The sequence below is a fragment of the Acomys minous genome, assembly GCF_964271855.1.
Source record: "Acomys minous genome assembly, chromosome: 16".
Classification (NCBI taxonomy): Eukaryota; Metazoa; Chordata; class Mammalia; order Rodentia; family Muridae; genus Acomys; species Acomys minous.
In genome coordinates, this window is record NC_140498.1 from 19,198,774 (window position 1) to 19,214,797 (window position 16,024).

Genomic DNA, 16,024 nt, shown 5'->3' on the forward strand with positions numbered 1-16,024 from the left:
TTAAAATCCAACCGTGGAACAGCACACACTGTAGCTGTCCTAGAAGAGAAGGAGCCATGAATGAGAAAGTCTCAGGATCATTAACTTCGCTAACCAGAAGAGTGGTCCCATTTTTTTTTTCCTTCTCTTCCCAAGATAGGATCTCATGCAGTCCAGGCTGGCCTGGGAACTTTCTATGTAGCCAAAGATGACCTCGAACTTCTATTTCTCCACTCCCCAACTGCTGTGATTACAGGCGTCATCATCACCACACCCAGTTTGTACACTGTGGGGTCAACTTTAGGGCTTTGAGTACACTGGCAGGCGTTCTGCCCCACTGAACTACAGCCTCAACTGTATACCTGCTCGGGGTGTGGAGAGGGGTGGCCCATGCCCTTAATCCCAACTCTCAGGAGGCAGAGGCAGGTGGATCTCTGAGTTCGAGGTCAGCCTGGTCTACAAATCAAGTTCCAGGACAGCCAGGGATGTTAAACAAATAAACCTTGGGGGGGAGCAGGGGGGGGTTCAGAACAACAACAATAAAAAGAACTGTAGACCTAAATTATCAAACTGAAACTGCGTACACACCACCTGACATGACACATGTACCATTCACAAACATGCCTGTGCTGTGGTATATTCCTGGCAAGTGGGAGCCCACTGGGAAAGACTTCAGGTGACTCCAGGAAAGTTTACCACTATCAATTGACAAAAGTCTCAATCAAAGACACCCCCAAAGAGCCCACAGAGGTGCCTGCTGCCGCCCACGCCTGACAATCGGAGATAGATCCCCCGGAACCTGCGTAGGCGAGAACCAGCTCCCACAAGTTACCTTGTGGCCGCCACATAACAAAAATCAATCTAATCAATAAATGATAATCAAAGACAAGCTGCAAGCAAACACAGCATATACTATAGAAGAAACAAGCACGGACTTCAGCGTCAACTGAATCTGCAGTCTGGACCACATTTCACATTCTCGGAGACTTTCCTGCCCACTCTGTCCTACTGTCTTGTCGCTGCTCTTACATCCTACACATCAACAGGCCGGAACCACGGACAAACTGCAGGGGACACTGTTCTTGTCCCCTCTTCCAGAACTGGAGGCTCTCCTCTCCCCGCCGGCCCCTTCCTTCCAAACTAACCCCGAAGGCACACGTACCCCGGGGGCAGGCAGGAGACTTTTACACTCAGGCCTGGAAAAATGGTACCTACCTCAGGCCAGATGGCCCTAGCACCTTCCTAAGAAAAGTCAATACCATGTAACCCAGGGCTGAAAAGACAGCACAGCCCAGCAGACCCACAGAACATCTTGGCAGAGAGCCCAGAACATTCTCCATCTCTGCCTGGATTAAGAGCTATCCATGAAAATACAAAAACAGGAGAGCTGGCTCCCTGGTTAAGAGCCCTGTTGCTCTTGCAGAGGGCAGGGTTGTAAGTCCCAGCAGCCACACGGTGGCTCACAACTGTGCCCCTAACTTCTGTTCTACGGGATCCAGTGCACATGGCGCACACACACACACATGCAGACAAAACACTTGTACACACAAAATAAAATAAACCTAAGAGAAAATAACAAAACAAAGCAAACAAACAAACAAAAAGAGCCACCTGAGGACAGAGCTGTCCCAGAGGCAGGAGCAGAGGGACGCTCAGTAGCTAAAGCCCCTCCCCGCACTCTAATCAATATTTAAGATTTCATTTTATTTTTGTGTATTTATCTGTGGGGAAGAGGGCGCACATGTGTGCAGGTGCCTGCAGAGACCAGAAGAAGGCACCAGATCCCTTGGACTGGTGGTACAGGTGGTCACAAACACCTTGGGCTGGCGGTATGTTGTGAGAGTTGGGAACCAAATTCAGAGCCAGTGTTAGGACATCAGTGCTCTTAACCTCTGAGCCATCTGGACAGTGTGCCCGCACACCATGCCTTTTTTTTTTTTTTTTAAGGACAGGGTCTTCAATAGCCCAAGCTAGGCTCAAACTTACTCTGGAGACAGGAATAGTCCTGAACGTCTGATCTTCCTGCCTCCATCTGAGAATTCTGGGAGCACCAGCATTTCGGTTGTATGCAGTGCTGCATGTGTGCAGGTTAGCACTCGGCTCTGTGTGTGCCAGGCAAGCAGTCTACCAGCTAAGCTGTGTCTCTGGCCTACCGGAAGCCAGGTCTTCTGCAATACTTCCCTGACCTCACAGAAAAGACAGCACCCAGGACCCACCCTGCAGGCAGTCATCTTTGCATCGAGACCAGAGGAAAAGACTGAACTTTCATTATTTAGTGTTCCCCAAATGCCGTATGTTGACTCTAAAGCAGAAAGCCACCTGTCAAAAAAGAAAAAGAAAAAAAAAACCTACTCCCCCCCACCCCCAACACCCCCGAAGCAAACATCAGCTAGGGCATCAGCACTAAGGAGATTATTATCCAGGACATGAGTTGGGATGCCCGAGCTCAGGGCACAGGCCAGGCTCTCCTTTCCTTACTATTCCACCATGCTGCCTTTATTTGTCACCTGCTGTGTGAGAACTTGCAGAAAACAAAAACAGTCTCAACAGCCAACACTTAACATCAGCCTCTGTGGATACCAGCTCCCCCTTCCCCAAACACACACACACACACACACACACACACACACACGCACATTACACCCTTTCTTAAGTCCCATAGACAGAGAGAGGGACATAATGTCCCCAGTCTGGGTCCTCAGGTGGCAGGCTTGTCCCCACCCAGGCAAGAAGGTGTGCTCTCCACCTTTGGGGGAGAGGGGAATAAATACAGGGCACGGTTAAATTCTTTCTTGGAGGGGGCTGGAGAGATGGCTCAGCGGTTAAAAGCACTGACTGCTCTTCCAGAGGTCCTGAGTTCAATTCCCAGCAACCAGATGGTGGTTCACAAACATCTGTAATATAACCTAATGCCCTCTTCTGGCCTGCAGATATACATATAGACTACTGTATAAATAATAAATAAATAAATCTTTTTTTAAAAAAAAGTCTTTCTTGGGCCTGAGGCAACACCACCCTGAGCATAAGGATGCCTCAGCTCTCATCAAATAATCCCATTGCTAGACTCCAGTGGCTTCCCCGCTCTGCACTTTGGACACCCACACCCCATCCACTGATGCATTTATCCAACAGGATTAAGGGCATCCTGAGAGCCTGAGACAGACTTCTGACAAAAATAAACAGCACCCAGCAGACATCCATTTCCACACAGTTCTCAGAAATGTCTCCCTGGGCAGGAACTAAGGCTCCGTCTCCACAAGCAGGAGTGAGCTATGGAAGGGACGAATCCCCTCGCTCACTTAACCCTGCCTGGAGGGAGAAGCCTGGCTGGAGCCCTTCCTACGCCTTCCTTGCACCAGAACATCAGTCACCATGTGGATGCACAGCTGTCTCCACACATCACCCTCTGCAGCAGCCTCGCCCACACCCCTTCAGAAGCCCAGCCCTGTACACAGTCAGGCGGCCGGTCCTGCACACAGTCAGACAGACAGCCCTGCACAGTCACTCAGAAGGTAGCCTCAAAAGGAAAAGATAGAGCCAGGGATGGGTGGCGTATGCCTTTAATCTCAGCACTTGGGAGGCAGAGGCAAGCGGATCTCTGTGGGTTCGAGGCCAGCCTGGTCTACAAAGTGAGTCTAGGATAGCCAAGGCTACACAGAGAAACCCTGTCTTGAAAAACAAACAAGGACAACAAAAAGGGAAAGCTATGACTATATTCTGCCTGGTTGTTGGCTCTGAGGCACAGCCTGAGGGTTTCATGCCAGTAAGAAGCAAGAACACAGGGTAAGAAGGAGGGAAAGCCCTGCTTCCCCCACCACCACCACCACAGCCTGCCAGCCTCCCAACCCAAGCCTTCCCTGGCTGACCTTGAACAAATTATGCAAACACCACCCCAGTCTAAGGAACGGACGCCCAGCCATACTGGAAGCTCTGAGGGGAAAGGCTTGTATATCACCTAGCAATCCACACAACACACTTATATAACATCCATCTTGGGGGTGTCCCCGCCCCCCCCACACACACAACGTCTTCCTGACTCATCAACTACACGGCAGTGACAGCTGCTCACTCACCCTCCGCTCCTCCTCCCACACCACGCCCTGAACTCAAAGCTCCTCAGAGCCTGTCAAGCATATGTTTACCCAAATGTCTATAAAAGATGTCAAGTGTCAAGGCCTGGCACATAATGGGCATTCATGAGTAAATACGCAGTGGGTACCACATATTCTATCCTTAATTACATGTAGTTAGTGAGGCCAGAGGACAACTTACAGGAGTTAATTCTCTCCCTCCACCGTGTAGGTTCTGGGGACTGAACTCGGGCCTTCAGAGCTGGCAGCAAGCGCCTCGACCTACTGAGCTATCTCCTAATCCACACCAAAGTACTGCAAGGTGGGTTTGCCTCCCGCTTTCTGCTGCTGCAGCTTCAGAGGCAAGACCAGAGAACAGTTTAAAGGGTGGGATGGTTATTGATTGGCAGGATACTTTCTTAGCATGCACAAAGCCCTGCGTACTATCCCAGGCACTGAATAAAACCAGGCTTGGTAGCACATGACTACAATCCCAGCCCTCAGGAGATAGAAATTCAAGGTCAGGATTGGCTACCTAGTGAGTTCAAAGCCAGCCTAAGCTACATAAGACTCTTGGGGTTCTTGCACAGGACCCAGATTTGAGTCCCAGCTCCAACATGGGGGCTCACAGCTCTCTGTAATCCTAGACTTCCTCTTCTGGCTTCTGTAGATACTAGGCACACAGATGGTGTGCATGCATACATGTGAGAAAGCAAAACACTCATATACACAAAATTTAAGAGAGAGCAGAAAAAGGGCAGGGGGGGAGGGAGCTCTAGATGAAGCAGGGCTGTAATAAGGCCAGCTTCCCTCTAATGTATCATTGTTACAAAAAGAGGAAAGTAGAAACTTGGTGTCTGACAACAGCAACAAGTAAATTACAATGTAACCAGAAGTAGGCGGCTTGCTTCCCCGAGGCAAGGCAGCTGGAGAGTTTCAGGAGTCGACCAGGAAGACCCCAGAGCAGCAACCCCACTAGAAAGGAGCTGAGCCCAGGCTGAGGGACCCAGTACCCTTAGAGGTCAACACCGGCCGCTTCAGGCCTGAAAACCAGCCATGGATTTCATCCCAAGGGCGGCTGTAGAGTGACAACCCCAAGACTGGCTAATGTCAAGGCTGAGACCAGGAACTGGAGTGTGAGTGAATACAGTCCACTGTTTTGGGTGGCAACTGATAGACAACAACTCAGCATTTAGCCTACTCCTAGGAACGCCACCCACTACGTGTTCTAGGCACCCCCAAAAACCCACAGACTGCCCATCACACAAACCTAGAAGTGAGCAACGTGCCCATCATTAGGAAAATGACTAAACAAAACAAAAAAATGTAGGATACTAACAAACTAAGGAACACCAAGTAGTTATCAAAAACAATGAGGTTAGGTGGGTGTGGATACAAAAGCCTGTGGTTCCAGCACTTGAGGCGAGGTGGGAGGACCAAAGGTTCAAGGCCATGATTGGCTGTGTAGGGAATTTGAGTAGCCTGGCTTATGAGACTTTCTCAAAACAATAGTAGTGAATTTATAAGTGAGACCATAGAACACGATCTATGTACAGCTGAATGAAAAGACAACGGCAAGCAGTGTGAGCCTTTGATCCCCAGCTCTCAGGAGGCAGAGGCAGGCGGAGCTCTGTGAGTTCGAGGGGCCAGCCTGGTCTACAAGCGTGAGTTCTGAGAATGCCAGAGCTGCATAGTAAAGACTCTGTCTCAAAAAATAAAATAAATAAAATAAAATGAATAGTAAGGAAAGAAAAGGATATTGCATGCCACAGAAAAGTTCTACTTCTGCCTAATTAGTAAAAAAAAAAGACCTTTCGACACGCAGCTCTTTATGCATTCATGACCTTGTAAATGAGTGGGAGAGAGGGGAAAGATGGGCCCCATCTGCAACTCCAGTTCCAGGAGATCCAGTGCCCTCTGAGGACACCAGGCATACACATGGTGTACACCCAGATGTGTAGACAACATACCCACTGACATAAAAGACAAGTTTTAAGACACCGGAAGGAAAAGGTGTCTAGACAGCGTCTATACTGGCTCTAAGAACTGATTCGAACTGAAGTCAGCACAGGCCTATCACTGGGAAAGGCCTTTAGGGGCGCGTTCCACTCCCGAGCGACCACCAATATCTGGGCCACTGTGCCCAGAACACAAGAGCAATGGCAGAGCTCTTTAACTTCACTGTTACGTGAGAACTGCCAGGGCAGTTGTCAAGCAGCCTGGGAGCAGGCAGCAGTGGTCTATAGAAAAAGACCGAGCTCACTCTGCACCAAGCACCCACCAGAACCCTAAACTAAATATAGGCTCTGCCTATGGGGTGACACAGGCAGGGTGTGGGAGGCTACAGGTCTCACACCTAACCAGAAAGTAGATTCTTCTGAACACTGTTAACAACCCACCCCACCCCCCTGAGCTCAGAATGACCACCCCGCCTTCCCCAATCTCCAAAAGCAAGGGGGAAACAGAACAACTTCTCAAAGATCAGTGGCCACCCTGCCATGGCATCTCCCAACCATCCAGGTAGCTTAGGTGATTATTAGCCTGACAGAGGAGGCCCTGGGTGCGAAAGGACCCACAGCCCACACTTTCTCAGGGACCCTAACCCTGACCCCTCACTACATACCAGGGAACATGATACTATCAGGAGCCAAAGCAACTCAGAAACCAAACTCTCCCATCACCATCCCAGGATTCCCCTCCAAATGAGAGGCTGGCTCATAGGAAAACTTCCAGCCCTGCTACTTCTCCAACAGTTTTGGGTGGTTTGCCAGGGCAAAAATGAACCACCACAGTAAGCTGTACAGAGGGATGGAGAGGTGGTTCAGCGGTTGAGAACACTGGCTGCTTTTGCAGAGGACCCAGGTTTGGACCCACATAGGGGCTCAAAACCACCTCTAACTTCCAGTTCAAGGGGATCTGATGCTCTCTTCTGGGCCCTATGGGCACTGCATGCATATGATGTGTAGGCATATGCCCAGGGACAACACTCATACACAGAAAATAAAGTAAAAATAAATAAATAAATAAAAGAGGCCAGGCTAGAACTCAGCAAAATTAACAACCTACCACCAACCCTAGGGAACAGGGGGGAAAAAATAAACCTCCCAGCAGAAAGCAGGCCCAGCTCAGGAGCTTCCCCCACCAGACAGACAGACAGACAGACAGACACACACACACACACACACACACACACACACAGAGGCACACACACACACACAGAGGCACACACACAGAGGCACACACACAGCACTCTCTTTCCAAGCACAGGTAGCCCAGGGAACAGCCGCTGGTTCCAGATGCTGACAAGGTGATGGCAATCTTGCTCTGGAAGCAAGCTGCGTTCCCAAAGCAGCTGCCCTCCCCTCCCCCTCCCCCTTCCAGAGTCTCACAGGGGGCAGCCTGGCTTTCCAGGCTTTGCTTTCTATTTTAAAACACTCTGGAAGCTGGGCCACCAGCAGCAAGCAGCACAGCCTTCCACAAGACTTGGGAGGATGTGGCTGACTCAGGGCAGCCTGTCTACCCGCTCACCCACCCATACAGAGAAGGCCATGTTGGCAGCCAGGGTCTAGGGATCTAGGATCTAGCCAGGCACACCAAGGCTCCAGCATAGCCACAGGTACCTCAAGAGCCCTCACAAAGCACAGGGGGGTTGACGCGGCCAGCTTTTTAAGTGCTCAGCCTTGGGGCTCAAGCACATCTGGGCCCACATCCTTCTAGATAAAAGACCCTAGTTAGTCGCTAACCTCATTTTTCCTCCATATAAAGCACTTAATGCTGTGGCTGGTACACACAGAATGCATGAAACAAACTAACTAGAATTCCATTAAGATGATAGGCGATAGGGCAATTTATTGATTGAGATGAGCAGATAGAGAAGTAACAGATTGGGGTTTTGTTGTTCCCAGAGTTTTTTGTTTGGTTGGTTGCTTGGTTGCTTGGATTGGTTGGTTTTTTTGTTTTGTTTTGTTTTGTTTTTCAAGACAAGGGTCCTCTGTGTAGCCCTGGCTGGCCTGGAACTCACAGAGATCCACCTGTCTCCACCTCCCAAGCGCCAGGATTACAGGCATGGGCCACCACCACCCGATTTATTTTTGTTTTGAGACAGGGTCTAACTTAGCCCATAGTGTGTCTCAGATTCACCTTGTCGACACAGATGTCCTTGAACTTGATCCTCCGGCCTCCACCTCTGAGTGTGTGCCCCACCCTACCACACTGAGTTTCTGCACTGTTGGAGATAGAGCCCAAGGCTTCTGCATGAGGGGCTAGCAACCTACTGAGTTCCAGGCCTGGGACAACAGTTCCCGTTGCTATATTTGTGGCTAGAAAGACATCTAGCCAAGCCTTCGTTTTGCATACTTACTATTATAAAAGTGGTTTCTGAGCATCTTGTCAAAGGCTCACCCTGAACCACAGGGTCCAGAGTCCTCACCACCCATACAGAGGTATTGTTTCGCTGGATAGTCTGGCCAGGTCCTGCAGGAACACCTCCCATCTCGATGCCAGGGAAAACTAGCCCTTCTTACACTCAGCTCCAAGGTCCTTGCTGGAAACAGGACTGATTCCTCTGAGCACCATCCACTACAGAAGCCAACAACAGCTACATACCTCTCTCTCCAGTCCCAACCAGATATGAACTTCTTATTCTGAAAGAGCCTCACATATAAAGGCTCCTCAAAACACAGCAACGCAGCGTGGGGATACTAGCAGAGGCCTGGTGCCCAAGCATACACAGCAGAGTCAAAGAACACACACACACACACACACACACACACACACACAACAATAACAATCATATGTCTATAGCAAATCCAAATGCAATGGCACACACTTGCAATCCCAACACCCAAGTGAAGACAGAAAAAGAGCAGAAGGTGCCCTCTGACCTCCACACACGCTACTCACATCTCCAAATAGTTTTTTAAACAAAAGCAAAACAACAACAACAACAAAAAAAAAACCCAGCACTTTATAACAGAGAAACTAAGACATAAGACAGCTACTTAACCTAAGCTAGTCAATCAGAGAGTATTAAGAGCCCAGGGTCCTCTCTGGAATTTTTTTCTAGCTCAGTTCTAGGTAAAGTGCTAGCCGTGAAACAGAGGGAGGCCCATGCTCAGCTGAACACGCCCCTGTTATCCTTTCCCGGTGACTACCACAGGAACCTGGGCAAAGGGCGAAGCTACACACCACAACGTTTCTGGAACCCTGAGGGGGGCTAACCTCCTGACGCTGGCAAGTTCTCAGCCACACGTTTCCGTCAGTCACTGCTCCTGGAGGCATGCGCCATACTGGGGGAAATTTCATCAAGAGCAAAGGGCCTCAGGACATCTTGATGGGGGGGGGGGGGCGGGGGTTAGGGTTGCTATCACCCCCACTAGCTCAAGAGTCTGGAGTCTACACTTGCCTTGAGTCCAACATGAGCACTGTATGGTCCCAAGCAGGTCCTATCTAAAGCCTTATTCTAGAAATCGGAAATGAAACATGGCCCTGTGAACACTAACTAGACAACTGGGGCCAGGCACCTTACTCAAAACCACCTGAGTATTAGAAGCTCACACACACACACACACACACACACACACACACACACACACCCCAGAAAGGGAAGGTGCAAGGGACCCGAGGCCTTGGCCAGAATCCCATTCACCTATGCCACTGTAGCTTCAAGCCCAGAATCACCAGTTTGACAAGTTCCCCCAAGACTCGGGAAGCTGTGGGCTGTTAAAGGAGCCATACTCCCCAGCTCTCACGGCTACTGCTGTAGGTTAGCATGTGGCTCTGCTAGCCCAGGATAGCTTCTCCAAGTAAGTGAGAGGCCTAAGTCTTCTAAATGGGAGTTTTAAGACTCCACAATTTAATGTGCACCTACCATGCCTGGGTAGTGAAGAGTGGTACAGAAAGAGAAAATAAAAACAAAAACAAAAAAACAACACTTATTGGGGCTTACTGGTCTTGCAGAGGAACCAGGTTTGATTCCCAGAGGCACGTGGGGGCAGCTCACAACTGCCTACAACTCCAGTTCAGGGGATCCAACACTGCCCTCAGAGGGCACCAGTACACATGTACATTTAAACAGACATTTTTAAAAATGAATTTATCCCCCACAGACCTTTCTTACCCCCTAATGTATGTTACGTGGTTCCAACCGAGACCCCGGAGGCTCAGCTTGGCCCTATAGTTTTGTTAGTCTAGAGAAAAGCAAGCAGGCCCTCAGTAGTCATGCATGGCTTGGTAGTTAAAAAAAAAAAAAAAAGACTGAGTCAAGGAGAAGCCCTTTGCCCATCTCTCTGGTCAAGGGGAGAAGGGCTTTATTTAGCTGGCACAGGCCTGAACTAAGCCCAGACTCTTCCTGCATTCCAGGTCTGCAGTCAGACTTAGTGCTCCAGCCTGAGGCCGTCAATCTATAAACAGACAGCATTTCATGAATTATCCTCCAATTACTCAATACTTGCTGGTACACAAACGCCTTTTACTAACATAGTAATAATGACATTAAAATATCAGGACTGTAGATTTATTGAGTCCCTCCCAGTACACCACGTGGTACAAAAAAAGGTCTTGTGGGGGGAGGGGGGTGAGTTCGACCCTCCCCAAACGCTCCTAGCTGTCAAGGTTTCTAAGGTGTCCTTCCTTGTGCATGCCCCGAGGCTTCGTGTTAATCGGATCATTTTATCCTTCCCCCAAACTCAGTGAAGTGTATATAATTGCTCCTATTTCGCAGATGAGAAGACTGAAGTTCGAAATCTTCCCATCAGTGTGACCTTGGACAAACCATGTAGAGTTGTGGCCCTCCAATCTGTTGTCCGGCCCTAAATACAGTTTTCCCGAATGCACAGTCGCATTTGGAGACACAGAACACGGAATCCGTCCCTAAGGCCAAGAAGGCCAGGCATATGGCTCCCGGTGGGGTCTCAGTTCCAGACCAGGCCCAGCTCCCTATTCCTGCGGCCTAAGTCCACTCAGGACAGCCTATTCCGGCCGGGAAGGCACTGGCACGCGCGGGAGGGACCTAGTGCCACCTACTCCGGGTGTGAGGCCGGCTAGGGCGTGTAGGGGCCGGGGGCTCCAGGGCATGGCCATGCCCGGAGCTCGTCTTTTCGGCAGAGGAAGCTGGGTCTGCACAGGCCCACCGGGCTGGCGCCGAAGGGATTGGGCCCCAGGAGGGTCTCGACTAGACCCATGCAGACGCGATCTAGAGCCAGAGGGCGCAGCCGGGGAAGGTCACCTAGACCTGCGGCCCGCTGGGCCTCCACGCGGCTGCCCTTGCCCTTCCGCCCGCATGTTCGGACCGTCCCTTGCTTCTAACTGCAGGTGTTCTGGAAGCTCCAGCTAGGATCCCTCTCTCTCTCTCCCCCGCCCCCCAAGATCCGGTCCTCTAGGCCTCCTCTACCCGCCCGCAGACCCTCCAGGCCCGCGGTGATCGTCCCCGGTTCACCCTTCCCGGAGCCAAGCTCCTAGGCCCGGTGCCCTCTCCCGATCCTCCCTTTATCGCCTCCCTAGAGACTCCCCAGGAGCGCGGCCCAAGACTCCCCGGGGACTCAGGCATAGCCCGGGCCCACTCCGCTGCGCCTACCTCGGAGGCGGTGACGGCGGGAGAAGCAGCAGCTACAGCGGGGGTTGCGGCTAGGAGCCTGGGAGCGCCGGGAGCGGGCCGAGGGCGGGGCGGCGCGGATCGCGGCGGCGCGGACACGCCTCAGCTCTGCGCGCCCGGCCCCCGAAGCTCCGCCCCAGCTCCACCCCGGACAGCGCCCAGACTGATCCCGGGGTCCTCTTCCCACCCGCGAGCTGTGCTCTCACCCTCAGCGGCTTTATGATCGTGTGCGACCGCGCGTAAAAACCTGCGTGCTCTGTGGCACGGGACCATCGGGATGGGTGGGGCTGACGTGCGTGAGTTGTGTGCGTGCGCAGGGACACGCGGGTCACTGGTGGAGCCTCCAGGCTGCTGGAAGCATTTGGGAAGAGGGGGAGGGGAGCTTCCGGCACACGGTGCAGTGGCCGGGGGACCTTAGCAGATAGAGGCGCAGAAGTCTTGTGGCTCCTGCGCAGTCTCGAAGCCGCGAGTCACCCCTAGGCCTAGTAGGGACACTGGGCTCCGGAGGTGGCGCTGCATAGGGCAGAGCAGCTACTGTCGTCTTCTAGTCTCCAACCTCGCTACTCTAGGTTTCCGGAGCCTTCGACACGCCCGCGTGCGTCAGCGAGTGAATTGCAAATTAAACTCCCCCTGAGAGCTAGCTCTGCACTGGAAATTTGCGTGCAAATTTCCCTCGTGGCGAAGCCGCCATTTCCCAAGCATTTGAGAAATTAGAAGAGGCAAAGTGAGTTTTGTGAGACTCGCTGCGGAGTCCTACTGCGTGAGGACGTCACGCGGGCTCTGTATGTCCGCCCTCCTACAGTGTAGAACGGACAGGTCACTTTCTCTCATCCTGGTCTCAGCACATGGCCTCCTTCCCTGCTGAGCGGCTCCCAGCGTTCCACCAAAACAGGCTTGGAGAATTTGAAATCGCGGGTGAATGAAGACTTCACGCCCTTTGCCTTCAACTAAGAGACGTCAACCTAGGAGAATCCAGGCATTTAGGGTCCAGTGGAGGAGGCACCAGGTGTTTGCTTACAATTAGCTGTAGCTGACTAAGGCAGCCGAGACATTGGCGGCCACTCTGGGTGTAAAATACTGTTCAAGTGGGCTGAAAGAAAAGAAATTATAAAGGAGAGAGAGATGGTTGGCAGGCTAAGCCCAGATCGAACTTAATTAAGACTATGAGGGAAAGCTCTTCAGGAAGGGGGTGTGAGCAGACGATCGCTCAGTGGTATAGAGCTTGTTGCATTAGAGCCTGATTTCAAGCCACAGTTTTTATATAGTTTCCCAAGTATGCAGATCTACCTGGCAACAAACACCCAACCCAACTCCCTAAGTAAAGCAGGCAGGAAAGCTGCTGAGTCACCGGGGAGTGCAGTGAGGCAGAGTCAGAAGGACAAGACCCGGGGACACACGGAAGACTTGTCTCCACAAACCTTACACTTGGCCCTGAGCCCGGATGCCCCGGTGTGCATGGTCCTCCCAGCTCTTTTAAGTAACCACTCCAGCAACCCTTTCAGGACCCTCAGCCTGGAGAGTTCTAGTGGCCGGCCCTGTACTTTCCACTCCCTCCCTAGCTGCCCTCAGTAGGATTTGCTGCTGGGATCCCCATGATAGCTCTGGGCCACTTTTGGCTGTGGTTTGCGTCACTTTTCCAGGGGAGACTCACTGTAGAGAGGGTCCTGATGACAGACTACCTTGACAAACCAATGAACGTGTTGAAGCTGGTTACAGGGTGACTCAAGGTAGCTGAAAAGACCACCCCAACATAGCCTGCCACTCACAAAAGATGCGCGAATCCCGGGAGCAGAGCAGGACTTAAGGCAATTCAGCCAAGAGTCTCCAGTCACCGGGTGTGGTGGCGCACACACGTAATCCCAGCAGGCCGATCGCTGTGAGTTCGAGGCTAGCATGATCTGCAAAAAAACGAGTCCAGGACAGCCAAGGCTGCACAGAGAAACCCTGTCTTGAAGGGAGAAAAAAAAACGAGTCTCCTCTCTAGCAATGTTGACTATTTGTTAACCGAGAGAGGGACCTCACAAGTCTGATGACTGGACTTCCCGAGCTGTATACCTTTCAACAGCTTCCTGGTTTTTTATTTTACTTTCTGGTGCTGGGGATTGAAACTAAGACCTGGAGCATGCAACGTAGCTTTCTGACTTTTATGAATCTTCCAGATGGGTATGTCTCAATTCCAAGGAATTAGCTACACAAGAAGGGGCAAAGAATATCAACTAGAGGGCTGGAGAGATGGCTCAGGGGTTAAGAGCACTGACTGCCCTTCCAGAGGTCCTGAGTTCAATTCCCAGCAACCACATGGTGGCTCACAACCATCTATAAAGTCATCTGATGCCCTCTTCTGGACTGCAGGTGTACATGCAGATAGGACATATATATATAATATATATATATATTAGGGAGGGGACCTGGGAGCACTTCCTGTTGGAATCTAACTACACTAGAAATATAATTCATTGAGTTTTTCTAGTCACAGTCTTTGGGGCAGGGGGGTGGGGAGTAGGGGTTAGCAACAGGTCACATGTTTTGTTTTGTTTTGTTTGCTTTTGTTTTTGTTTTTAACAAGACGCAGCTTCCCCCTCCACCCAACCTGCCAAAGCTGATTGGGATGAGACAGAAAACCTGATCCAAGCCTGGCCAGTCGGGTTCTTCCTTTCAGATGTGAACTACGAAATCCAGAGCCTGAGGGAAACAGTAGGAAATGCCCTGGAGTCTGCAAGTTCCTCACGCAGCCTTGGCATCCTTGTGGACTCTGAAAAGCAGCAGAGCACCTGGGGGGGGGGGGGAGTTGCAAGAGGTGCATTTCCTCATTGACCTCCCCCCGCCCCCACCCCTACACGTCGAGTTTGGGTTCCCCAGAACTAGTTCAATTCCGTGTGAGTCCAGAGAAGTTTTGCTGAGTTGTGGGGACAGGCCAGTCTTGACCTTAGTTTCTCTTGGGGTAAATGACCCCATTTCACTTTGATCAGAGAACATGCTCCTTCGCGGCTGACCGGAAGTCCTGGGAGTGCCCGCACTCTCTCTCTCTCTCTGCCCCTCCCCCTCCCCCTCTCTCCCCACCCCCACTGACTCTGGGGAGAACCACTGAGACCCTGGAGATCTCGAGCTGAGAAATAGACTAACACTGAAGCTGTGTGCTAGTCTGTACCTGCACCCAGCTCTGCTGCTGCTCCCAGCTTCCCGGCACACACGTACACACACACACACACACACACACACACACACACACACGTACACCCCGTTTGTTTACATTGGATTTTCTTTTAGGTGCTAAACCCAGTTGAAGAAGTGTTTTCTTGATACTGAAATGGGTTAGGAGTGAAAACTATTCTATTTTAGACGCTCGGATCAGAAGTTCACTATGTCCGTGGCTACATAGTGAGTTCAAAGCCAGCCTAGGTTACACGAGACCCTGTCTCAAAAAACAAACAAACAAACAAAAAAATCTGCCTTAAGGAAGTTCTTTATTACAGTAGGTCATCGTTTTAAAAACGGTTAAAGGACAGCTTGCAGGGGTCAATTCTTTCCCTTCTTCTCTATCTGGGTCCTGGAGATTGATAGAACAAAGTGGCCCTCCATCCTGTCCCACCCCGTCATCTTACGCCTGTTAACTATTTCAGAGACTTCCTGCGGGGCACTCTCCATTCCTAGGTGCTGAGGGGAGCACTCATACCGCTATCTACATCACTGTAACCACATTGCTGACTGCAGGCAAGTCATTGCAAGCCAGACAATGGTGGGAAATGCCCATCCTATCCATGGGGCCCTGTGAATAAATTCCCTAAGGCACAATCTTAGTATGTAGCACAAGAACTGACTAACTCGTGGTAATCCTCCTGCCTCAACATCCTAACTGTTGGGATTACAAATATGTACCATCATACCCAGCAAAGATTCTTTTTTAAAAGATTCCTTTATTTTACTTTATGTTGCTTCTATATGTCTCTATTTCCCCCATGAATGCCTAGTGCCCTTGGGGGTCAGAAAAGGGTGTTGGATTGCTTGGAGTTATGGATGATTGTGAACCATCATGCAGATGTTAAGAATTACAAACCACCATCTGGATGCTAAAGATTGAACCCAGGTCCTTCGAAAAGAGCTCTTAACCACAAAGGTATATCTCCAGCCACCAGCAAAGACATTTTTATTTTGTTTATTTGTTTGTTTGATTTGGGTTTTTTGAGACCGTGTCTCTCTATATTCTCTTGGCTATCTGGAGCTCACTATGTAGACCAAGCTGGCCTCAGCTCACAGAAATCATCCTGCCTCTGCCTCCTGAGTCCTAGGGTCAAAGAAGGGTCTTTTTTTTTTTAACCTATATAATTATTATGTTACATAAGTGGCAGTGTACATGAACATAAGGGAAGCTACAGAAGGATTTCAT

At 50.7% G+C, this 16,024-nt stretch overlaps 1 protein-coding gene across 1 annotated transcript in view; it reads right to left on the reverse strand.

Moving 5' to 3' along the window:
- The window catches only part of VDAC1 (voltage dependent anion channel 1), a 29,461-nt gene extending 17,648 nt beyond the window's left edge, over positions 1 to 11,813 (reverse strand). The window contains exon 1 of the mRNA XM_084762867.1: positions 11,623 to 11,813. The gene's annotated coding sequence lies outside the window, so the exon portion shown is untranslated. The remainder of the gene's footprint in view (positions 1 to 11,622) is intronic.
- Positions 11,814 to 16,024: the final 4,211 nt, after the last annotated feature.